The 26,329-nt window shown below is 45.6% G+C and overlaps 1 protein-coding gene across 3 annotated transcripts in view; it reads left to right on the top strand.

The window, feature by feature from the left end:
- Positions 1–26,329, top strand: part of LOC105703925 (brain tumor protein) — a 125,409-nt gene that overhangs the window by 30,050 nt on the left and 69,030 nt on the right. The window contains exon 1 of one of the 3 annotated variants that reach the window (XM_012432716.2): positions 1,247–1,504. The exons of the other annotated variants lie outside the window; for them this stretch is intronic. The gene's annotated coding sequence lies outside the window, so the exon portion shown is untranslated. Of the gene's footprint in view, positions 1–1,246; positions 1,505–26,329 lie in introns of those variants that run through there. 3 annotated transcript variants of the gene reach the window in all.

Genomic DNA, 26,329 nt, shown 5'->3' with positions numbered 1-26,329 from the left:
TGTAAATCACGGGGGTACGTCAAATTTATTTATAATGCATGTAAATTAGAACAATATATTACGTCACGATTGAAAGTACTTAAGTACGTATGTAAAGGCCTACGACTCGAAATAGTTAACGATAACGTTATCGGTTTATTTTTCATAATTTGTTCACGATCATTAAATACGCATTCGAAGCGAGGCATCCGATGCAGAAACGAACTACAATTAACAAAATGACCCATTAGAAAATAATGGTTACAGGAATTTTATTCGAAGCTTTCCAGAGTAATTGCCGAAACTAAAAATAATACCACGCTGGAAGAAATGGTTCTTAGAATATTCCAATGCATTTATTTGACTATTTAACTACTTACACGCTTGAAGCTACATAAGAAACGAGCGACTACTTGACGCGGGAGATTACAGGGAGGGACGATAATTACATGCAATAACGTATCGAAAGCGTTTATTAATATCACACGGGCACTTAACGTTCTTCCCACTTTTCACCTCGTTCCGTTTTATGTTTTAAAGTGGGAAAGAAATTTCGAATGACATTTAACATCGTGCTCCATCCTTCGTTGCATCTGCCCGAGCGGGCGACAAACGTATCTCCGATAACGAGGGACCCTCTTCGTCGAAACGAGCGGTCGGCCCCTCCGCCAAGAAAGCGCAGATTTTAAAAGTTTCCGTTACATTTTCGATACGAGGGGATTTCTTCCGGGAACCTTTTACCTCCTCCTCGAGGAGATTGGATAAACCGTAGAAAACAAGTCGGGTGGATTTTTCCCTGGGCGAGGCGGAATTGGTCAACCCTGGGGCAGAAAGCGAGAGGGCCGAGTCCCCGCCGGGGGGATGCCGGTGCGCCGGGGTGGCCCGAGGAGGGGTCGGCTGCGGCGAGGGAGGGGAGGCCGGCTACCCCCACTAGGCGCGCGAGGGGACGCCGAGCTCGCCTCGGGCCGCCCCTCGGCTCCCGTCTCGTCTCAGTTGCCGAGAGACCGCGCGAGAGCGTACGCACGACCGAAGCGTCCTCCCCAGACCGGACCAGTGCGTGCGTGTGCGAGACATGACCAGGAGAGCCGCGTCTCATCCGAACAAAGAGAGCCCGTAGAGCGCCCGAGCCGACCCGACCCGACCCGACCCGACGCGCCGGCGTCCGCGACCCGAGTGCCGGCCGAAAGAGCGCTCCACCTCGGCGAGAGCCGCGAGCGCGGCCGGAGCGCGGCCAGTCACGTACCAGCGGCCGAGCCGCGAGGAACAAAGAGTCGCGGACGGCGCCGGCCGTAGACGGACGACGAACGAAAGTGCGAGAAGCGCGCGGCGACGCGCCCCGTCCGCTCTCGCTCCTTTCTTCCCTCGCCCTTTGTCCTCCGGCGAGCTCGCGCCGGCTCTCCTAACCTCGAACGCCGGAGCGCCGGTTCCTCTGTGATATGTGCCACGAGACCGTCGAGTCTTCGACGGATTTTTGCTAAGGCAGTGATACCTTCCACTCTGCTACGGATTACCCCTCGCACCTACGGTGAGTGTCGATGCCCCGAAAGTACCATTACTCTTAAGGAGCGTCGAGTCGGATCCGGACTCCGCCATAGGGGCGCGAGGGACTTTCGACTCGACCTTCTCCCCTCGAGAGAGAGATTTAATCCGTTTGTCCGGACGCCGAGTGCCTCGTCGCAAAGTGGAAGCTACTTCCTTTTAGACCGGGCACGCCGGTGGTTCTTGGATTTCACGGAGGAAGGTGATGTCACCTTTTAGCGATACGGCTAGGAACTCCGGTGCATAATCCGCCGAGACGGTAGGATTACCGCTCCTAGGAACTCGCCCGGGCTGATAAGCTCTTGGGAAAGGAGAGAGAAGGACCTTGCGCTACGCTTGTCGATCTCGGGCACCCGAAGGTCAAGGACGAGGTCCTGGAAAGGTCTCCGGATTCTGGCCAGACGATGACCGAACTTACTTTCTCCGTTTCCGATCGTAACGACGAATTATCGTAGGCTTGCCCCCGCGTAGTTCTTTTAAAATACGTTTCGCCGAAAGGGCGAACGTATTTCAAAAACGTATTTAATATCGACGGAGCGTCTCTAAGTGTACCTGTTGTAAGGCTAGGAAATGGGGAACGTCGATAAGGTTCGATTGCAAGTTTGTCTTTAGACGCGATCGTGTCCTTCTCGAAGCTGGCACGCGAAGAGACGCGGATGGCTTTTCGGTTTTTCTTGAGCCATTTGCTCTCTTTTACGGGAATTTAAAGGCGATCCTGGAATGCGGAGCCGTCAAATCATACGTTTCGTGTAATTTCTTTTCCCGCAATATTCTACCTGGGATCTTTTTCTTTTTATAAACCACTTTTCGATTTCGGGATGAATGAACTATCCTCGTGTTAAATACATTCCGAGGAGAAAAAAGATATTTCGGCAAAATAATCTCACCGTACCGTGAGTTTTTAATATTAGAATTCGAAAGGGAAAAAAAGGTCTTGCAAAATTGTTCCTCGCAATCGAATAGGGTTGAGTTGCAACATGGTCATGGATTACCGAAATTCCGATTGAACTTAATTATGTTTGGGCAAAGTCAAGGCGAACGATTCTTTTTTTTTTTTTTTTAATTAGATTTTGAAACGGTAGAAAAGGAATTCCTGCAAGACCATTTGAATGAATTTGGATTCGGAATATTTCTGTTCTTAGTTTCTTGCTTTAATTTACAATTATGATTTTTTTTTTTTTTTTAGTTATACCACCCAAATTTTCAACATTGAAAAATTAAAGTCTTCGTGTCCTTCATTTCCTTGATTATTCCATGCGTTAATGAGTAAGTTAACGTAGCCCGAAGTTCAATATTAATTCTTTGTTTAAATCGCTAAATTTCTCCCGGCACGACATGACCTTACTTCGTTTACAGGGAAATCCTTTCCTGACTACTTTTACATAGGATGCGGGAAAAACGTCGAACTAGTACTGCTAGGGCATTAAAAAAGGGTGATACAGGAATACTGAAGTAACGATGCAAGCTATACATAGCGTGGTACCGGAAATCAAAGTTATACTTGTTCGGTTTTTATCGTCAGGGACGAAAATCGATACGGTGTAGGTTTCAACGTTTTGGCGGAAAAACGCGCGAAGTTTCGAATGAATCTCCAGTTGGAGGTTTAATTAATTCAAAAGGTATTCGGATTTGTGACGCTAGTGTTTCTGTTTTTTTTTTCCACGGCTTGGATTGGAAGCTTTTGAATGGTGCGGTACTTTGTACCTGTGCGCGATGCCTTTGAAGTTCGAATCGACACCAGAAAGCATTTCTCGTAATTGCTTTCCGTAATAATGACGCGCCAGAGATGGATTTCAATTAAACGTCACCACTCTGCGTTAAACATGTACCCGTTCTTTTTTGCCCATGGGCATTTTTCTTAATTTCATTCGGTACATGATCGACGTTCATAAACGAACGTTCGTAAATGGCCGTTTTATCAAATGGCAAAAGGGCAAAGAACATGGGCATTTTTTTTTTTAATTCCATTCGGTACATGATCGATGTTCATAAACGAATTTTCGTAAATCTTTTTCCACTGCCCATTCTATCAAATGGCAAAATGGCAAAGAACATTGTCATTTTTTTATTTCATTCAGTACATGATCGATGTTCATAAACGAACTTTCGTAAATCTTTTTCCACTGCCCATTCTATCAAATGGCAAAATGGCAAAGAACATTGTCATTTTTTTATTTCATTCAGTACATGATCGATATTCATAAACGAACTTTCGTAAATCTTTTTCCTCTGCCCGTTCTATCAAATGGCAAAAGGGCAAAGAACATGGGCATTTTTTTTTTTAATTCCATTCGGTACATGATCGATGTTCATAAACGAACTTTCGTAAATCTTTTTCCACTGCCCGTTCTATTAAATGGCAAAAGGGCAAAAAATGGTCAAGATTTTAAATGCCTTCCCAGCGGAATTCCGTGATTAATTAAATAGTATATAGCATTGTTAACGCCTTATCCACGGGCGATACGTTGTCGTTGCACTTCGCAGATATTGTCTAACTTGCACAAAAGTGAAAAGGATGTAGGCTCCGAAATGACGCAGTATACTGGCCACGTGAAATACTGATAGTGAGCTGGTTATCGACTATGGTCTGATAAAGAGATAAAATGAAGGACTGTTGCAAACTTGAGCCCTTAAGGTGTTTTGGAAGGGTCATTAAATACATATCAAGATGTCATAATATTTATAAAACTTGTCTCCAAACTGGGTGCACCGAGTCATTTGAAACTTGAACCCGTGATTATGGAGGCCCTAAAGACGAATGCGATGATATTTCATTAAAAAAAAAAAAAAAGTGTCCTTGGTTCTGGGATAAATACGAAATTTTTTTTTTAATGATATTTCATGAACATCGCGTTTTTTTCTTAGGGCTTTCATAATCACGTGCTGAAGTTTGAAATGATTCGGTGTCCTCAGTATGAAGAAGTTTTATAATTAGTTTGACGTTTTGATGTTGAACGGCCCATAATACCCTAATGAAATATATATGATATAACTTATTTTATATTAAGAAAAACGTTAAAAATTATGAACCGATATAGGAAATGAAAGAGAAAAAATATGTATATATCTGTGTGAAAAATATTGCTCGTTGTCGGGACCTGCGATACCAGTTTCGCCTTGAAAATCATCAGCTTTCTAGCATTGCGAAAAAGGAGGTGCTTCCGGTGCCTCGTCTTTCGCGATGAAGTCTTATCGCCTTAGGAAAAGATGACGAGCTTCGTGTTTTACAAGTAACGTCACGTAATCGGCCAAATAAAGGAGCGGATAAGCCGGAGTCGAGGCGCGTTTCGTCAAGAGGGAAACCGATAGGACACGTGTGGGTCGTTAGCGTGGGATTTTTTTAACGATTACTTTCTAAATACACTCTGGCTTAATGCCGGCCGATCGATAGACGGGATAGGAAGTAGAAATGAAGCTCGCAACAAAGGTCGATAACATCGTTTCCCGTCGGAACTGCCACCTGTTAATGGCTCCATCTCTGAAATGCGTATCTATAGTGTCGATGGACGCTGGGGATAAATATAGATCGAGGACGGGGTGATAATGATTTCATGCAAGGCTTTAACGCATTTTAACCTCGCAGGGATATTTCAAGTTTTTCGAGATTGGCTTTCCAGGCACACGAAAAATAAGGAATCAAATTGTTGCCGCGAAATTATGGATCGGGCTTCCTTAATTCGATGAAAAATAAATAACACACTGGTGGAAAATAAATATAACACCGATGAAAAATAAATAACACACTGATGAAAAATAAATAACGCTGACTACGAAGACAGGCCAATTTCCGCAATTTTTGACGTAGCTGTCGAGAAATTAACAAAGAAAAATGAATTCAATTTACCGCGCGTAAACCGATTTTCGTGTAAAAAATTATGTTACTGTTTTTTTTTTTTTTCAATATTTTTAGGGAAGGGAAAAACGTGTCACCCGACGACGCGCAATAAAGGATAACCGAAAAGTGTCTTCGTTCTTGATATTCCGCATAAAAAAAAAAAACTTGTAATTACACCTATTACATAACGAATAGGTAGGATGCAACGCCTTTCGGCCCTGCATACTTATACCAGATATAGACTCTACGGTACAAAAGAGGAGCGAGGAGTACATCCCATGTTACCACCTTGTTTTACATTTTCATAACGTCCTTAGAAAAATGGAGTAGGTACTCTGTACCGAAAACGCGTCTCGTCGTCCCCGGTGTGTGCACGTCGATGCCATGATTTTGCTCTCTACTGCTGGAAATGATTAATCCCATTTACTTATTTATTTTTCTTCCCGCTCTCGGTGGCGAGGTTTCGCGATACGGAAAGTCGCGCGATTAACGTCGAGGAAGTCGCGCGAAACGCGGCAATCGAAAGCCCGTAAAAGGTCGGGCTCGAGCTTTTTAAACGGCAGCTCTCGTTTCGGGCGTTATCGCGCGAGTGCACGCGACATTCTCACGCCGCGTGAATTAGCGTTCTGTGAGAGAACGTAGGACGGGAGGGAGGGGGGCGAAGACGCGGCGGAAGGGAAGGAGAGACGGAGAACACAAAGGTGCCGCGCCGAGGGTGGGTGGGACAGTTGCAGCTGCAACTCTTTAACGGAAGCGCGCAACAAGTTGGACGACGCCGTCTTGACGGCGAGCGGGATAATTGAACGTTTTCAAAAACCGCGAGATTTTCCCTACCCGCGTTTTTAGGCGTCGCGACGCCAAAAAGGAGTCGAACGGACGTCTCGACGCGAGAGGAGAGGAACGATACGACACCCTGATAGAAAGTACGCGTACAATCGATTTACAGTTTAGGTGTCTCACGTGAGAGAGGTCAAGATTAGGGCGAAGAAAGAAATCGAGAGAAATCGCAAGAATGTTGTAAATGATTTTTATTTATTCCATGTGTGTAATTATATGGTTGGGAAGTGCCCAAGTGTACGTACCATGTCCCTACAGTCGTAGGAAGTTCCTTTTCGGGTCTAACGTCCCTAAAGCAGCGCCACGTCAGCATAACCGCATAAATCGTACACCAACATTTATTGATAAGAAATATATTTTTCCTACATTTTGCCCCACTTATTTTTTTAATTTCACACATAATGTCAGGTGGCGCGGCCAGCTTAACGTTAATGCTGGCATGGCTACTGATTTTTTGAAAACGGCTGGAGCAATAGAATTCAAATTTGTGTAATAAATAAGAAATAAAAAAGCAATACATTTTGGTGTATGATTTATGTGGTTGTGCCGATGTGGCACAACCACATAAAATGAAAAATATATTTAAACGCGTAGGCACGAGCCTCCAATCTTTTTTCGTATTTTGGTTTGGCGTATTTTCGAGGGAACGCAATACCTGATGCCTGGACTCGATCCTGCCGACACCTTCGAGGATGTCAGATGTGGACGACGTGTAACGTATGGCCCCGTGAACGGGCGAACTCGGTTCGGATTATTTCCCGCGAAGTCGATCCGAGAACAAGGTGGTACGTCCGCATTGCGCGCGGTTAAGTTCGCGGTTAGCGGGCACACACCGACTTACTTGGTCGGCATGCAGTTTGGAGGGTAGCAGATCGAGTGTCCGAGCTCTATGTACCGTCGGTTAGGCTCTCCATTAGATCGTAGCCGACTATGCAGTGCGCCCGGTACTCTCGACTTGTGCATTATACGTGGCAAGCTAGTATTTCTCGAATTAATCTACGACGCGGACGGCCAAGTACTCGGATCGCAATTCGGACGCAATTTGCCGAAGTGCATTCCTCAGGGGGTCACCGTTTCCCTTCGTTGCCGATCATTAATCGATTAGCCTTCGGTCTACCGGCTCCGCATCGAGATGCATTATTTTCTGGAGTGGTCAGACATCTTGTACCATTTCTTACGAACAAATGTTTAGTTATACAGGATTTCACCCCTTTTTGCTCACTTGGGATGCGGAACCGAATTAAAAGTCTTTCGAATGTGTATTTTAATTTGAAACCCCTTTTCGGAACACCGGTTGCAATTCTCGATCTCGGACAATGCGTTATCATTTAACGGAATGGCATCCTCGGCAAAACGTGTCGAGTTTTTAAACGATTCGTTAGAGTAAGAGCCCGAAATGTTTTCAATGCTTCTTTTTTTTTTTTTTGCGAACGTATCTCGGGGATGATTGGGATATCTCGGTCCAAAGGAGCAATCGCGTGTCCACCGCTTTACCGAAATACTGACAAGGAAGGTACCTGAGGTGTCCCCCTCCGATTTTGTTCATTTTTGAATATGTTATAGAGGATTAAAATCTAAGGGACCCGTGTTTTTTTTTTTTTTTTCATTGGTGGATAAACACTTTTAGGGGGTGAAATCAGGCTTCAAAGTTGGCCGTGCAAGGGGGTGAGTTGGCTGTTTCATATATAAGCACTCGACCGATTTTCATGAAACAACCGTCAAAACATAGGGAATGAAGAATTATGAAACATGCATTTGGAATTTTTCGAAAGAATTCATTTTTAAGGGGTGAGCCACCCCTTTGAATACTTCTCTTACCCCTTACGCGAGCAGTAATTGTTCTATCCAAATGAAACTTTTTTTTGTATTGTTCTGGTCTATAAATTAACCAAGTTTCATTCAGGTATTATTTTTTTCTAGAGTAATTATTGGTTGAATGTGCGAAAAGTTAATGTAATGAAATTTATCCCATTCCGAGCCATTGGGTTGAAGATCCCAGGGTATGGACTTTGACGGATAGAATATTGTCCTGGAAATCCGATTTTCGATCGCACTTTCAGTAGCGGTCTATTGATTTTAGTACCATTTTAACGTTACCGCGTTGCTCGTAAATATTTACACGTCGTATGAAGAGTGCAGAGTAGGTAAAGAACGGATCAATCGGAGGAGTGCTCTGAAAAAATAGCGCATTCGCGAATAGGCACGTAAAAATCAATCCAACGGCACTCGTACATACTGGCGGACACCAATGTCTTATTTCCATACAGTCGCGGCACTACATCCGTAGGGGAGGCATTCATGACTGCTAGTGTACATTTGTGCCCTCGACTTATTTCGACGAGTACCGGGCATCGAATATACAGGGGCACGTTTTAATCACGATAAGATGGAACGATACGGCGCGTTTCGGAGCCGTGATAAAAATCTACCCTTATTCAACGTTGACGGAAGCGTGCTTTCTATGGTACGCTCAAGATAAATCGAATTGTACGTGCACGTTAGTACCTAGACGTAATTGAACGCCGGGGCATTGATTTCTCATCGGCAATTAAGGTGATGTGAAAGTGGCATCGAAGGGGTTTTGTTTATAAAACATTTCTCCCAACTCGATTTACCGAATAGCTTGAAACTTTACAACGTGAACAGGGAGACTATAGGGCAGGTCCTGATACTCATGAAATTTCAATTCTTCTGAAATTTGTTTATAGGTATTTTAAAAATAGTTTATAAAAAATTTAATTTCTCGAGTTTCAGGACCTACCTTAGGGTATCTATATTCGCGTTTTAAAGTATGAAACGATTGAGCTTTCGGATGCGACTTTGACATCCCCTTAAGGCGCACGGAAGGGACGGAACAAAAGTAAAAAGATTTAGCTGTACGACGAGAAACGTACTTTACTCGAAATCGTGCGAATCGAGTTTACCGCCAATAACGTACCCTTTTCGGGGAAACCGTCAAATTTCTAGGATTTACATTGTAACGCGGTATTGCTCGGTATGTCGTACAGACGACTCATGAATGGGCATAAAAGGCCAGCCCACCAAGTGGGGAAGGTAGAAAGTAGGGTGACATCATTTCTGCGCAACGAGTTCATGATTAAATCTCGGCGTTCTCGCCTTTGCAAATGAAATCCTCCTTCTCTCTCCGTTTCTCTCCCTCCCTCGCTATTACCCCGCATCTGCGGTGTCCACTCCCCCTCCCCGTCCTTCCCTCTCTTTCGTTTTTCCAAAGCCTCGGTCTATTTTACAAATACTTTAGCACGGGACCGTGACACGCCATTCGTATTCCCGATTAAATACGGCTCGATGCCGTAAATGAAATACCCAATCTATCTATTGAATATCAAAGATACATTTCCCTTTAGCAACAATTAATCCCGCAATTGAAGGTACGCGTAATCATGTCGTTTGAACGTAACCGTGTCACCGTGCCGAAAAAGTAAAAAGATACCTGAAAACCCCGCGCGACGCGACGCATCGCCTCGAACACGTGTACGGACGATCACGTGGTCAGGTGATAAGGAATCTTCCCATGATAGGAGTCGTTACGTCCGAACGAGTGATTGCCCCCTCTATGCGGACTCCTCAAAGAGAGGCCGACCATTCTTCCCCGAGTGGCCTTGGTTGGCTTTACTTGGGGGGAGAGGGCCTCGTTAACGAATGAAACGCTAAAAGATAAACGCGTCCAATGAGATGCAGTCGGCGGCGTGCACGGGGAAGTGCATCGCGGGGCGCAGGGCGCGCCGATATAAATAAAGCGCGTGACGTCGCGACGCGTCGCGACAGTGGAGAGAGCGGAGTGTGCAATAATCTGTTCACCGATACCCGATTAAAACGGTTCGCGCATAATTTCACGATGTAAACATACGCGCCGAGCGACGGAAGCGCCGGGCGTCGCGGGCGTCCCTATCGATCGCAGGCGTTAACGACGGCTTCGCGGTCCGCCATGTGATCGACCGATCTTTTCGCCATCTTTTGGACGCCGGGCAAACTATTCGGCTTTCTACCTCCTCCTCGTCTTAATGGTGAATTGGTGCACATTTATTATAAATTTTTTATTTTATTCTATGGTGTTATCAAGGTTTAGTGAAATGTGTAGGAAAGTTAGTAGTATATATTAAATATATNGGTACTTTGTTACATCGATACGGTTGCAAAGGTTTATGTCGTTGCCGCGATAGGAGTAAAACTTAGCTGGCAATGCCTTTCGATAAGAGGGCAAATGTTTTCATACGCGCCGAGCGACGGAAGCGCCGGGCGTCGCGGGCGTCCCTATCGATCGCAGGCGTTAACGACGGCTTCTGCAAGTACTATATATTAAGTATATAAAATATGGGGTAAATTTATAACACTTGTTTAGAAAATATTTAAATACTTTGCTATGACAATAGTATATCGTGTCTGAATAAAATTTCCAAATACATGTCTGAAAAGTTACAATGTTTTCTTCAACGGTATAGGGATTTGTTCATTTGAGATACATTACATTCTTAAGAAAAGTGTTGCGATTGTTGCTGTATTACGATCTGATACTTTGTTTTGAAGAATGGAAGAAAAAAGAGTTGCCTCTTTTGTGTTCACGTTATATATCGTTTGAAAGCGCAGGTTTCACTTTATATTTTCATGACAGTAATTGTTTTTTAAATGGTATGATAGAACCTACAAATGATCGTCGTCAATGGCCGTAGGTCGTCCAGATCGCTCTTTTTCGTTTCCACCATAAATCGCGAAGATTTTGAAAAAAAATCCTATTTATATTTAACGTCGAACCGAACGCGATTAAAGTTAACCCTTATCACTCCACGAATATTGGCCAGTTGGAGTGATAAGGCTTAAATTCTACGTTTTCACCATACATCGCGAAGATTTTGAAAAAAAAGCCTATTTATATTCAACGTCGAACCGAACGCGATTAAAGTTAACCCTTATCACTCCACGAATATTGCCAGCTGGAGCGATAAGGATTAAATTTTACATTTTCACCATACATCGCGATTTTGAAAAGAAACCTACTCGTATTTAACGTTGAACCGAACACGGTTGAAGTTAACCCTTATCACTCCAAGAATACTGCCGGTTGGAGTGATAAGGGTTAAATTTTACATTTTCACCATACATCGCGATTTTGAAAAAAAAAAAAGCCTATTTATATTTAACGTCGAACCGAATGCGATTAAAGTTAACCCTTATCACTCCAAGAATACTGCCGGTTAGAGTGATAAGGGTTAATTCGGACTTGGTTTGATCGATAGCAGGCCCCGGTTCGTTATCTCGCCCCGGTAAGTCCCCGAGTTGTTTCAGCTGCGCTTACGCGCACGCGCGAGCGCACAGCTGCTACAGCTGACCAGCTGACCGGCTGATTGGCCGCGTATGCACTCGCACGCGTTTTGCGAGCGAAATTCCCGGTGGCTGGCTATAAATCGATCCTATCGCGCGCAGAATTGCGCGATGGACTTGGCATACCGAGGAGCCGTCCATCGGAGTGCCCCGTTCGCGAACCTACCTAATTGCCGTCTTCTACCTCGTTAATTAAGATGGCGCCGTAAAGAGGGCTCGGGAACTTCGGAAGAAGATACCGTGTTCTCGTTAAGGAAGGCCTTAAACGCCCTGCGCGTCGTTGACGCGGCGAACGCGAGGCGTTCCGTATTTTATGACCGCCCACGTAATCGGGCAGATTTTATCATATATCATCTATAAATTCTCGACAAGTATCGCGGTACATAATTTTATAATAANCGGTGATATTTTTCGTTACTTGTAATATATTGTCAATGCTCGAGAAAAACGAGTATCATGAAGAGGAGGACTATGTTCCTGTCCCTTCGTTTCCTCTTATGCTATGGGTGCGTATTAGGATGCAGAGCGAGGCCCGCTGCAGGGTGCGTCAGCGCGTCCGCCGTTTCCGTTGGAGCCAGTGCCGTGAGTCATCGGGCGGTCGATTTCCGCGAATCGCGCACCTCCCGGGTCAATCGGATCGGCGACTTCCGGTTCGACGTAGCGCGTGTCCGCGATCCTCTCCGTGGTCGTTGGTTTATCGGGGTTAATGGGCGATAATTGGGGCCGGCTAGGTTCACGGTTCCGCCATCTCGAGCTCTCGGGGCCGAACCCGCAATTACGATCTACCGACTCTAGGAGCAGCGAGAGAGAAAAGTCGCCGTTTACTTTATATGCCCTGAAAAGCTAACGCAAATGAAGGGTACTTTGTTACATCGATACGGTTGCAAAGGTTTATGTCGTTGCCGCGATAGGAGTAAAACTTAGCTGGCAATGCCTTTCGATAAGAGGGCAAATGTTTTTTTTATTTATTTATTTATTTATTTTTTTTTCGTGCAGTGACGTTCCGTTCTCAATGCCGAGGGCATGTGCCTCCGCGATTGTCGCGTCGGACGGAATGCGGAATCGCGAGGCACGACACGTTTTTCCGACCCTGTGGGCAACCGACATGCCGCTCGCACAATTAAGGGAGACCGACTCTGGCGAGATTCGTTTTCAACTAATTGCCTGTAGGCGACCCGTGTCTCCGCAAGCATCTCGTTAAACGACGCGGTCGCCGCGTCGTGGACGCGCCTTAACCGGCGAAAGCGAGGGGCCCCCTACGTCGAGAAAGAGCGGGAGAGAGGACGTAGAAACGAGCCCGCGTGCTCCCTTCCTCTCCCCCTCGGCGCTCCTGCGATTACACGTTACGTAATTGCGACCACGGTAAGAGCCGGTAAGAAAAGGCTTACACTTGTCGCTCCCGTGCGAAAGCGATCGAGGAGCTTCGCTTGCACGTATCCGGAGCTTCCGTCTCGGCGCAATTGCGCTACGTGCTGAATAATTGCGCGCAAGACCGCGGTCGGACCCGACGCATTGCTCGTGAATTATCTAGAAGTTGACCAGGCGTTTAACAATTTTTTTTTTATACATTAGTCTTCCTCGGTTTTTTTTTACACCGCAAAAGATGAAGAAAATTGTTACCGGAGTAATCAGGGTTCTTTTCAATGCACGACTTTTACCTCGTGGATTTCGTGATTGTCAATTTTTACGGTCTCTACAATTCCTGTATCGACGATTCTAACTCGGTTGGACGTTTCGTCGTGTCAATTCCACGTGTGGGTTTTTTTTCTTACGTATCGTTACCTCTACCACGGAAAATCCGTGGAAAGGAGATTCCCTTTGGAGAGACGCGTCTAGGTATACTCGCGACTTTTACCTCGTGGATTTCGTGATTGTCAATTTTTACGGTCTCTATAATTCCTGTATCGACGATTCTAACTCGGTTGGACGTTTAGTCGTGTCAATTCCACGTGTGAGTTTTTTTTCTTACGTACTTCTACCACGGAAAATCCGTGGAAAGGAGATTCCCTTTGGAGAGACGCGTCTAGGTATACTCGCGACTTTTACCTCGTGGATTTCGTGATCTATAATTCCTGTATCGACGATTCTAACTCGGTTGGACGTTTAGTCGTGTCAATTCCACGTGTGGGTTTTTTTTCTTACGTATCGTTACCTCTACCACGGAAGACGCGTCTAGGTATACTCGCGACTTTTACCTCGTGGATTTCGTGTCTTGTCAATTTTTACGGTCTCTATAATTCCTGTATCGACGATTCTAACTCGGTTGGACGTTTAGTCGTGTCAATTCCACGAGTGAGTTTTTTTTCTTACGTATCGTTACCTCTACCACGGAAGATCCGTGGAAAGGAGATTCCCTTTGGAGAGACGCGTCTAGGTATACTCGCGGACCGGTCATCGATATTTCAGGTTGATCGCCCGAAAGCGGGGTATCGAACTAAGAATAGGCTACGGCGGGAGCCTATTTTTTCCCGGTTTTCGTAGAATTCTCGAATAGCCGGGGGCGTTGCATCGATCGGATGGTAGAAAAGGCATCCGCGTGCAATTTCCACCGTTCCGGATGGAACGATGATAGAAAACGAGCGATGCCGGATGTCTTCCGTCGGCCGCGGAATGTCACCGACTTCCGTCCCGGGACCAAGTTCCATCGTGGACGAGTCCACGAAGAGTCCCATTGACAGTGGAATGTCGCCAGCTTCCATCCTGGGTCTAATTTTCCTCGTGGACCCCCCCATGGTGAGCCCCCGCTTCCCATTCGACTGACTTTCGCGTTGTCTTTCCGGCTCGTTATTGTCCCCTTTCGTCCTCTTTCCTTCGTTTTGCCCTCCTTCACCTTCACGGAGGACCTCCCTCGGGCCTTCACAAAGCGCGATCATTTTCCGCTCCAACGGACGACAACGGTGAGATGCACCTCCGGGTGCTCCGGTGCACTGACGATGACGCGCCGAGAAGGAGAGGTCCCCGAATATGAGCGAAACCCACTGACACCGAGACGCAGCTCGCATGAAACGGACGTGCTCCGAAATGATTTGCTCATCCTCTTTGCCTTTGCCCAAGAGAGATTTATTCCAAATCCAAGCCAAGTTCCCCGCAGGGGAAAGAACGGCCGGGGCTCTAAAAGATTATTATTAAAAAATATTGCAGACGTACTTTTGTCCAAGTAATTACATTCCCTCTGGGCATTGTACCCGCGGATGGAGGAATTTTCGCGGTTTCGCGATGGTTGGGTTTAGGTAGGTGTGTGTACCCATTGTTGTGTTTCGTCCCGGGCCTGTCTGTGTGGAGAACTTCTGATGTATATATGCTATGACCGTCACAAAAAGATTATTATTAACACTATTTCTACCAAAGGTGTCAGAAGACACCTTTTAAAATTTTAACTTGAAGTTATTTTCAAAGTTTAATAATTTTCTTTTCAATTAATGTTTCGAGTTTTCGTATGGACACGTAAAGACACCTTTTAAATTTCGTAAAGACACCTTTTAAAATTTTAACTTGATATTATTTTCAAAGTTTAATAATTTTTTTCTCAATTAATGTTTCGAGTTTTCGTATAATAATTGTTAAATTTATTTAGCGGTGTCATTTTCCTCCGGCTCATCAAAACCTTTTGGTCGAAATAGGTATACACGAAATCGTGGTAGAAATAGTGTTAAAAAATATTGCAGACGTACTTTTGTCCAAGTAATTAAATTCCCTCTGGGCAAGGTGTACCCGCGGATGGAGGAATTTTCGGGATTTCGCGATGGAGGTTAATCTCTCGCTCGTAATTAAAGCACATCTGGCTACGAGATTTTGGGCAAGGCTCCGAAACGCGCCTCAATGGAGCGTAAAGAGGCCAACTACAAACGAGCTTTCATGCGCGTTCATCGAGACTTTATCGCTCCATTACCTAGAGGCCTACCGTGATATCGATATCATAACACGGCTGTCGGCGATCGGGGTTCTTTAAATTAGTATGCCCGGCTGTTTGCGCATCTGGATCGAGATAGGGACGGTCTCGCGTTTACAATCTCTCTCTCCCTGTTCCCGTTTACCTGAATTTCGCCTCGCTTCGTAATGCAAACAACGAATGCGCAGGTGAGCGGCTCCTCTCCTGGGACCGGAAATTCTGAGCCACCTTTCGTGCCTGTATCGACTGAAACTTTCCACTGGATTTAGAGAAGAGGTCACCGAAAGCTCGAACTTCAGAAACGGAGTTCCCCAGTCCTATTTATTATTCCCCCGGACACCCGGAAGATAATTTCGTTCCGAGTTATCTACGTTTTCAATACTCCGTAAACTCGAAATTTTCGGCATATACTCTCTAACACATTTCGATCTGAATATACCCTTGTAAAAAAATTGCTTAACTAAAAGGTAGTGGATAGTAGCAGAATGAAAAAAAAAAAAAGAAGAATGGGAATTTGTGTCGTAGGCGGTTAAGCGGCGAGATGTAAAGGACGTATCTACTTTTACATCATCGGTACAAAATGTGGTGACAGCGATAAACGTCAAATCGAGTTCCCCGAAGCTGACAGGGGGAATTCAACTTCCGTCGTGGATTTTGATATTTCCCCATTATTTACCTGGCTGGAAGCGAACGTTTCGGATTTCGGCTCGCAATCTGGAAAACGCAAATATTGATTCCCAGAGAGAAACGGCGGGCGAGTGGGATCGGTGTGCCTCCGGTTCTCCGAAAGGTCCTAAATGACGGTCCCTTTCGATGGTACAAATTTCGAACCGTTACGGTCGACGTGGTCCCTCGTCGCCGACGTCAGGGACGGTTATTGCAGTAACTTGGACCTGGAGGTCGATTTGCTTCGGTGGATTTTCTCGGTGGGTGCCACTTGGTGCGAAAACGGGCGCCGTGGGTAGTCGGATTTGCTAAAGGAGAGAAAGAGAGAGTCGGAGGCCCTCGATGCGTGCCATTACGCGTGCCTATCGTTAGATATGGCGTTCAGCTGGCTTTTCATCGGAGTAGGTTTACGGCTTCCCTCGTGTTTCACTCCGGTCCTAATTAATCCCCGAGGGTGGCGCCGTTAGCCGCGTAACTGGATTAATTGAATCGAACTTGGTGTTGATTGGACCCCAACTTGGACACTTCCTGTTATGTCACCTCGCGTCCGACCCTCCTCCACCTCGGAGAGGTGCGTATCAGATAGTTGCCTCTTGTAGAATTTTTTATGGGGGTTGGTTTGGGACCTTGGGGGTTGAGCACAAAATTCGGCGTTAGCGTATTCGGATAGCACATCATTCTGGGAGTTATTTAACGCTAATATTCGGATGGCACATCATTCTGGGAGTAATTTAACGCTAATATTCGGATATCACATAATTCTGGGAGTAATTTAACGCTAATATTCGGATATCACATAATTCTGGGTGTAATTTAAACGTAAATAGTTTCAATTTTCTCCTCGCGATCGGATAGTTACCCCTTGTGGATTTTTTAATGGGGGTGGGTTTTTCAGCTTTGGGGGCGGAATTTTTAATCTATGAATATGATTTCCGGAGAGCACATAATTTCATGATAAGTTTTCACCTATTTTTGATTAATTACACATTTTCTTTTTTATGTTTGTACGGATTTTTTTAATGGGGGTGGGTTTTCAGACTTGGGGTTTGAATTTTTAATCTATGAATATGATTTCCGGAGAGCACATAATTTGCTGATAAGTTTTCACCTATTTTTGATTAATTACACATTTTCTATTTTATGGTGGGGGTGCTAGCTTTTTGAGTGCCTAGCACCCCCACAGAGAAATTCAATTTTTTTTTCCAAAAACCGAGCTGGCACAAAATTTGCGAATGGCACATAATTAGCACATAAAGAGCACAAAATGTTAATGTATAGAAATTTGTGCGATTTCGTCGCCGTTTTTCCCTTTCTGCCGTTGTATCGTGCAATTACACCTGAGACGATTGATTCCTTTAGTTGGTTCCTCTTCGAGGTTACGGTCTCTGTTGCATGGTTTCTAAGGTGTTAATTACCTCGGTCTATTCGACCGTGTTATCGTTTTTCCGGTTCTTTTGAAATGTATCAGGCGGTTAAAACTCTCGTTCCACTTTTTTACCCTGAATTCCGGTGAGCTTACTCGGTAGGACATGACTCATGTAGCTTGGCCCTGCGCCAATGACACTTTTATTTCTTCTTTTGCATCTGTTGATATTTTCCAATCCATGAATTTCTTATCGATGTCGGGTTTTCCCTAGTCGTTGGATGTCGACATTAATAGGGGGCCCCGAGTAAAGTGCATCGACTAGATTTTATTTTATTTCAGAACATTCGCCGGGAGATTAATTTCCATATTGAGGCGCAATAGCGTGATGTTTAATCTACAATGGAAGGTAATTAATCCGGATGTGTACAGTTTAAACGGCAAGGACAATCACATTAAAACGAATAAATCGTTGTAATAATAAACAAGCTTTAAGCTCCATTGAACGAACATGGCGTAACACCGTTTCGCGTGATTTATCATCGTTAAAAAAATGGGAGGAGCAATGCCAATTCCGGTTTCGCTTAAAATCCAGACGTAGAGTCATTACTCATCCTTATCGTCGTGGGGAAAATTCAACGGAAACCTAGAAATGAAAAATTAACCTACGGCCAGGACCAGTTTCGTAATTTACGTAACGCAACTTTTCTGAAGGAGAAAAAGAAATGAACGGATGATTAGACAGGAATGGAGGTATTTTTTTTTTCTTTTTTTTTTAATTATCTTGCCCCCGTTATCGTCATGTCGCATCCTGTCGTATCGTCCCACGTCCTGTGGTATCGCGTCTTTGGAGTTCACTCCTTTCTATTCCCGCCTGTCGTAATTCGGCCTTGTTCTCTTACGTGCCTCGCGATAGACGACGCGGGAAAGAGAAAGCGAGAGGGATGCCCGGTAAGCGGGAGGAAGAGAGATCGCGCGTACGACTCAGTCGGTAATCCAAGCGTCAGGAATGCCCTCGAAGCGATCCCTCTCGCCCCTTATAAATGGTCGTCCTGGAAGTCCGGACCTCGAGCTGCAACCAATGCCGAGCAGCTGGTTCACCGGAGTCGTAGGTGTTTTTTTGCCTTTTTCCCTCTTTCCTCGTTTCTTTTTCCCCCCCTGCATTCTTCCAGTAATGCGCCATCCAGCTCCGGCTTTAGAATCTCGCCGTCGGGCTGCAATTGTCACTTCCCCAAATTAAAGAGCCTTTGTTTGTCTTACCTTCTCCACTAGAACTGGGGTATTACGGGAGAAGAATCTACGACATTAATCCTCCCTCTTTCAAAACGTTCCCCCGGACTTAAACGTTTGAATAACAAAAATTCCCATGCAAATCATTCAACGCTCCCAATGAAATTAACCTTTTGCGGGCTACCGCCGCATATATGCGTCCGACGTTTGGTCCAGTATCGCTTGCACGCTTTGATGAATTTCGCCCATATGTTAAAAAGACTCCGCACTCAAAGGGTTAAAGACCCCAGGGTGGATAGGTTCGGCAAGACGGAATTATACATTCGATAAGTATTTAATACTCAAATGTTTTCCATATTCGCGGAGAATGGGGATCGATCGCGAAATTGCAGAAATGAAGGAACTCTTCGGTCACGATGAACAAATCGAAGAGAGTCCCCATGCATGTTTCGATCGAGCCTATCGCGAGCTTGCATCGTTATCATAATTTCGGGATTATTAATAACTCCACCTAGATTACGTACGTCCCTAAAGCTAGGATCGCCACGTCAGCATAATCGCATAAATCATACACCAAAATTTTCTCTACATTTTGCACCACTTATTTTTGTAATTTCACACAAAATGTCAGGTGCCGCTGCCAGCTTAACGTAAAAGCTGGTATAGCGACTGATTTTTTGAAAACGGCTGGAGCAATAAAATTCAAATTTGTGTAATAAATGATCAATAAAAAAAAGCAACAAATTTTGGTGTATGATTTATGCGATTATGTGAGAAATCGCTGGCCAACGAACGAGACAAGTTCAGAACGAATGATTTTTTGAAAACGGCTGGAGCAATAAAATTCAAATTTGTGTAATAAATAATCAATAAAAAAAGCAACAAATTTTGGTGTATGATTTATGCGATTATGTGAGAAATCGATGAGGCAAGTTCGGGACGCTGGACTTCAGGGTATCGTCATCGATTACGTCTCCGGTTAGGGACGAGGCAGACGGGGGAGTGCGTTTCTTTCCGCGGAGCGTTTACGGGCCCACCGGTGCTCTGGCCTGTCATCGACGGCTTCTGCGAAGGGTTCGCCCACGCTTTCTCGGGAACCGTCGCAAGAGAAAAGCGTGGGACGACCGGGCGAGGCCGTCGTTCCCAGGCCTGACCGATGCCCGGTCCGCGTCTCGGCGACCCTCGGGCACCTCGCACGCCTTCCGGCCGCTCTCCTGGCTTTCCGTCTCGACGTGTCTCACCGCCACCGACGCCGTGCGGCATCTCGCCCGAGTGAAATGCAAAGTGAAAGGGCGCGTGGCTTCCCCGACGTTACCTCACGGCGGCGTAACGCGAGCGCCGGTGAAGCCGCTTTTAGCGGCCGTCCGGCCTAAGGCGGTGTTCGCACATAGCCCCCACCGCATATCCGCCGCCGTTCCCACGGCAGGTCGTTCCACCTCTTTTTCTCTCCGAGTATGTCCGCGCGAACGTCCGCCGACGGGCTCGGAATGTCTGCCCTGAAAAACCTGAATTCCCCGCGAGTGGGTTGGAGTTTAGGAACTGAAGGACCTTTATCCGGCACGGTGGAAGATGAAAACCCTAGACGGGGGAGAGAAATTCCCTAAGATTCGTATGAAGTGGGTCGTAAACGTGACCTCGTGGATGTCTTGGGAACTGGGAGACTGTGATCGGATCCGATGGGAATTTAATTGGTTTTATCGGACGATTCGTTAGGCCGGTAACGTATGTCGGAAAGGAAGGTCCTTTTTGCTTTGGTTCTCTCGGAAATCGTATGTTTCCGATGATGTGCCATGGGTGGTATTCGGAATTCTGGGGGGAATTGAACTACTCGAGCGGTTCCATTAAGTGGCAATGAGTTCGCGAAGGCGAAGGGAGGATATAAAGAAGCGTTCTACTCCGCGAAGTGGGATTTATTGATATTGGAAATCTTTTTAATTGAATTTTCTTTGGAGGTAAACTAGGAGTTAGTTCCAACGGTTGTTCCGGTCGCTCAGTTTGTTAGATGTATACATTGCTCTTGATGATTTGTGCCTTTGCCGTGTTGACGGTCGACCGAGATCTCCGGTACGCGCCACTAAATCTCAGATGGTGGTCTGCTACTTTCTTATATTTTAATCGTGCCCTGTAAAATACCGCACGCCTTGGATTTCTTGGTAGGAGACGGATTTAATGGCCAGGACGGATTGCGAACTGACCTTCTCGCTGGTGGGAGAATTCCAGAAAAAAAGGCAACGCCTTTTCCCTTTTTCTACGCCAAGAAACGCAGGCGTGACTCGCGATCCGTATCTCGACCGCAACTTAGATACGACGTAATGCACTTTTCAAGTACAACGCCCCCGTACTCGTGCTCTTTTCTACCGAAACGTTCGAAATGGCGGTCGTGTAAACATTTAATGCGGCCGTGCCCGAATGTGCTGAACAGTGCACACGCATTCGTTGTAAATCGCGATAGATTCAAATCCAGGGAGTTTCGCGTTTCCATCGCCCACGATATCGACGCCGATTTAATCACGGTGCGATTCCGACTTTGGTTATTTCCACCCAAGTGCCAACGGACGAATTAAACGCGTCCGTGGGTAACAACCTGTTGTTTTGCCACATTTTCCTGTGCGGTTGCGTCGGAACAATGGCGAATTGCCGATTAGTGCACTGCGTGATCCAAGGTTTCCGCACCTGAACCAGGGATACGTCAGCGACAAATGAGGTTGACATTTTTCCTCGCGCACTTTTTCTTACTTCTACCCTCGTACCGGAAGAATTAAGGAACCGATATACTTTTGAAAACTTGGAACGCTTCACGAATGTGAAAAGGATTGAAATTTCATGAGCTTCAGGACCTTCCTTACAGTCTCCCTATTCACGTTGTAACGTTTCAAATTATTCGGTAAATCGAGTTGGGAGATAACTTTTATAAACAAAACCTCTTCGATGCCACTTTCACATCGCCTTAAGGTGAAGTGAAACATCCTTCAAATCAGTCGATTCGAATACAACACTTTTTTTAAGGGTATTAGACCAAACTGTCCGAAACTTTGACACATTACTCCTGATCATCTAAGAATTGTCCTGACACATTTAAAATTTGGATTTATCAAAAAAATTTGTTAACTCAGTCCAGACCAGAACCAAAATGGCGTCGAGCTCTCATATTTCGATGAATGTACAATTATCGAAGGCTCTGATATGAGAATCGAAAGGGTCAGGACAATTTTACGACAATTTAGAACACTCTGGTAATCGATAAACTCGCATTTGAACGGGATAAAGGTAAAAAAAGTGTTGTATGCGCTTCTTTGCTAAAACGATGGTAATACGAGGTCTCGGAGTGAAAATTTAATTGACCTGGAAATCACAGATGGCGCAGGGGGTCCCTCCGCAGTCAATTAGGGCCCCAGAAGGCATGAATCCAGAGGATTTCCGGAGTTTTACCTCGATTTCTTTATAATTATTGTACGAAAACGACAGGTGGAATATGCCATTTGGTACAATACACAATATAATTCGACCCAGCTGTCAATATATAAACGAACGTCGGCAACCTAGGCATTTAGAAAAATCTTCTTTATCGACGTTGATCAAGTTCCTCGACGTGTTTAACTTCACCTTAACGTGTTAACGCCATTTTGGATTACGAGTGTAACGTCTGCTGCTACTTTGGTTCGGGTCATTTCCCTTCCGTACCCTGTGCCTACGCAAGCGAACCGATAATGCGGAATTCGATGATTCGATGCCGTCAGCGAAAACGGGACTACCTGTTGTTTTTTCACGCGCACGCGCGTCGTCGTACCCTGGAGTATGGCGTCGTACCCGTGACACGCGTATTGCGCGTACCGCATGCATGTATGTAGTGCATACGGCATGCGTCGTAGGAGCTACGCCTTGCCGAATCCTGTACCATGCATTGCGCGTGTACGCGCCTCGCCCCGTGACGCATGCAAAATGGATTCGGTAACGGATGAGGTTCGTGCTACGCCACAAGGTGGTTCGCATGGAAACCAATTCAAGAGAACTTACGGGAACGTGGATAAGTAGATGCAGAAATTGTCGATAGATGCTTCGACGAGTAGTCGAGCATCTTAGACTCGATTAACTCTTTTTCGGGTACTCCATTGGTTCTTTTTGTGATTACAAGAAATCGAGGAACTTGTGTAAAAGTTTCTAGGAAATGATCGAAAGTCTTTTAACTCCTTAACGCACGGTTTAAAAAAAAAAACGGCCAGAAAAAATCAATTTTTATATGTAAATAAAACACTAGAACATTGTCTTGGGAAAAAAATAAAATTCTCGATTATATTCGAGGGTGAAAAATAATAGTAGCATAAAATACAACGCCGCTCGAATTATCTCGAGAGTGCACAGTTTGGCCTGTTTAGCGCGCTGGAATTAACTCGAGCGCACAAGTTACGGGGTTAAATACGCTTACTCGAATCTCTCGACATGTTAGCACCTTCTATCGTGGCCTGTGAAAAACTGGAAAGTCTGAATTTTTCGGGGGAGCACCCCGTCACACGTTTTAAGATTCACGGACCCTTTCCGGCGTCGGAAGGATCACGCGAGTTAACGGCTATGTCGATCCTTAACGCGTTCCGTGAAAAACTGGAAAGTCTGAATTTTTCGGAGGAGCATCCCGTCACACGTTTTAAGATTCACGGACCCTTTCCGGCGTCGTAAGGATCACGCGAATTCACGGCTACGTCGATCCTTAACACGTTCCGTGCCACGTGTACCATCGATAACACGCGTTAACCTCGGGTGGTACACGGCGTGGCACGGAACGTGTTAAATCGTGGGGTCAAGGGCCCGATGTTCTGAATTTTCCGACGATCGATCCGTCGAGCGTCTCGTAGGTCTAACCGTTCGGCCACGTTTCGCTAGACGGAAACGAACCGACCAGCAGAGTGGTAACGCCCCGATGTCGAAGTCCTAGGTCGGCGAGACTCGAGAGACCCGGATTTTCCGGCGATCGATTCCATGACGCGCCTTGGGGTTCCCTGACCGAGCCGTTTCGCTCGCGTTCCGCTAAACGGAAACCGAGTGACCGTCCGAGACATTAGGACCCTCTTGCAAAGCGGCGACGCACCCTCCTTTCCCCACGGGTGCCCCATTAGGGACACGCGAGTGGGCGTTCGGTCGTGACCCGTGACCACTTGGCCCAGGCCCCCACGTGGGATCGATTCGCCAATGACCCCTCCAAACCTTCGTGACGTTCCTGACCTTGGAGTCCTGTCGCGTGACCTTGACACTTTTTCACGCCCTTTCCCCTGCCGTGTCACAATTTGCCGGCTGTCGGCCTTCCACCTTCTCGACTCCGCGGATCGGCCTAGAGAGCAGGTCGTTGGAGTGAAATATAAATCGCTCGTCGATCTCTCGCAACCGTCCACCGGCATTGACCCGCTTTCTTTATCTTTCTTTTGCAATTCCCCCGAATCGCCCCTTGTCTTGCCGCACCGCTGGGACCTGGTTCTGGCGGAAGGTTCTCCTTGAATCCTCCTCGCTTGATTTTAGGTTAACACTAGGTTTACGGGTGTTTTATATATGTTACAGTGAAACACCGAAATCTGGAGAATGTCGACTTTCACCGGTGAATGTCAACAGATACCAAATACGTCGGTGAAAGATCGAATATTTCATTACATTGTTGTACATTCGGACCCTCTCCACTGTGTGTCGACAATCACACACCGGTGAATGTCAACATTTACCGGTGTAAGTCACAAATAAGGGTATTTAGCAAATATTTCAGACATACATTAAGCGACTATGTGAATGTTGACATTCACCGGTGAAGGTCGACATTCTCCAGATTTCGGTGTTTCCCCGTAACATATATATATGTTTCTACGAGCATCCGTCAAATTGACGGGTAAACGAAAACACGGATTTTCTTTAAAAAATCGATTTATTGAAATTAAGTCTGAATTAAACGACACTAGGCTTTACGTTTAAATGAATTATTAATAGGTAAAAAGTCCTTTTTTAAAAATTACCACGGAAATTATTGGAATCCTCGTCCTCTCATCCTCGGAGTCGGAACTAGAAAGAATGCGCATCCTTTTCTTGCTACGACACCCTTTCAAGAAGTTTTCCTCTTCGCATGAACTTTGAATTCTTCACATGAACTTTGCTCGATTTGGAAATTAAAGTTTCTTCTCTCTCCATTAGTGATATCGGATTTTTGTACGCGTGTCCTGATTATACACGCAGTCTGGGATAAACTCCGTTCCAGCATTTAACGGCTCATCGCAAAATCCCAGGTTCTAGCCGGCAGCTAGCGCGCGTTAATTATAACACTTCGGTAATTCCAGGTGGCTTGGAGGAGTGTCTTTTATCGTTACCCCGGATTGTACAGGAAATGTCGAAAGCGCCGATCGGCCGAACGGATAAAACGAAGGACGTCGGAGTGCAAGAAATTCAATTTAATGTACTTACCCGCTCGACAAACCTCGGGGAGGGGTACGCGAGATTGTATGTGCCCATAATTATGAAAGTGGTCTAAGTCATATATTTTTTCTTTCGAAATTACATTGAATTAATTTCGTTTGAAATAATATGGCGTGAAATAACTGATAAACTCATTTTTTTTTTTTTTTTTTAATTTTGACTTAGACCACTTTCATAATTATGGGCACATATGCTAGCACCTCCACGTCGTGATTTATTTTCCACGCGCGGCACCTCGCACGCGGAATACACGGAGGCATATGCGAGAGCAACGCTTCTACGCCGGTGTAATAAAATTAGGAACGACGGAAAGAAATAGCCGTTTCCACGTGCTCCCACGTGCGATCGACTTTCGGTAACGTTTTCTTTTACTCCCTCGGAGAGAAAGAGAGGGAATCGCGCCGGAACTGCGAAACTCCGCGGCGAAGATCTCCCTCTCGTAAATTCCGCACGCGAAAGAGATCGCGTTACCTAACCTCTATCGGCCACGACTTTCGCAGGAGCGAGTCCAGTTGCGTAAACTACCGAGGGATTATAAGTTTCGTGCTCGTCCGCTTTCTGCGAAGATCGCTCCCCGATATAACCGCCTCGACCTCTCCATCTTCCTCGGCGGAATTTCTCTCCGCTTTTGCGTTATATCCAACCGCGGGATCCGTGGATTAAGCGCCGAGGTTTTCAATCGACTACCCCTGATACAGGATGATACAGATAAAGTCGAACCTGGTTCTAGCTCTCCTGATTTTTTCTACGACATTGCTTTCGCCGTTTTCGTTGCTCTCCCAAATGGATTTCTTTTCGAATTGCGAACAGTAAAGTGGACGCGATTGGTTTCGCCCTCGAGTTTCGGGTACATTTAGTCGATAGGATCTTCGGTCGAACTTCGACGTTTTTTTCGCTGACGTATCAATTTTTTTTTTTTATGAAAAACCATTCCGAGTATATGGCACGCATTTCAAGGATACTCCTACTTGAGATGGAAACGAAACGTTTCATCTCTGAATTAATTGGCATTTATTGGACATTTCAACCCTGGACACGTAAAGAAATCTCTGAAAAGTCTAGAGTTTAGCTATTTTGCTAGATTTATTCCTATTGTGTATGTAAGGACACATTAATATTCACAGGTACATACGTGCGTCACCCTCACCGACTTCGCGCGGGGAATGAAAACGTAGGTTTTTTCGGTCGCGATTAAAGGCTATCGCCGGAAGCG

This window comes from Orussus abietinus, unplaced genomic scaffold (assembly GCF_000612105.2).
Source record: "Orussus abietinus isolate OABI.00-Male unplaced genomic scaffold, Oabi_2.0 scaffold36, whole genome shotgun sequence".
NCBI classification, from domain to species: domain Eukaryota; kingdom Metazoa; phylum Arthropoda; class Insecta; order Hymenoptera; family Orussidae; genus Orussus; species Orussus abietinus.
Note: the sequence above shows the minus strand (reverse complement) of the source record. Positions and strands in the feature narration are given on the sequence as shown.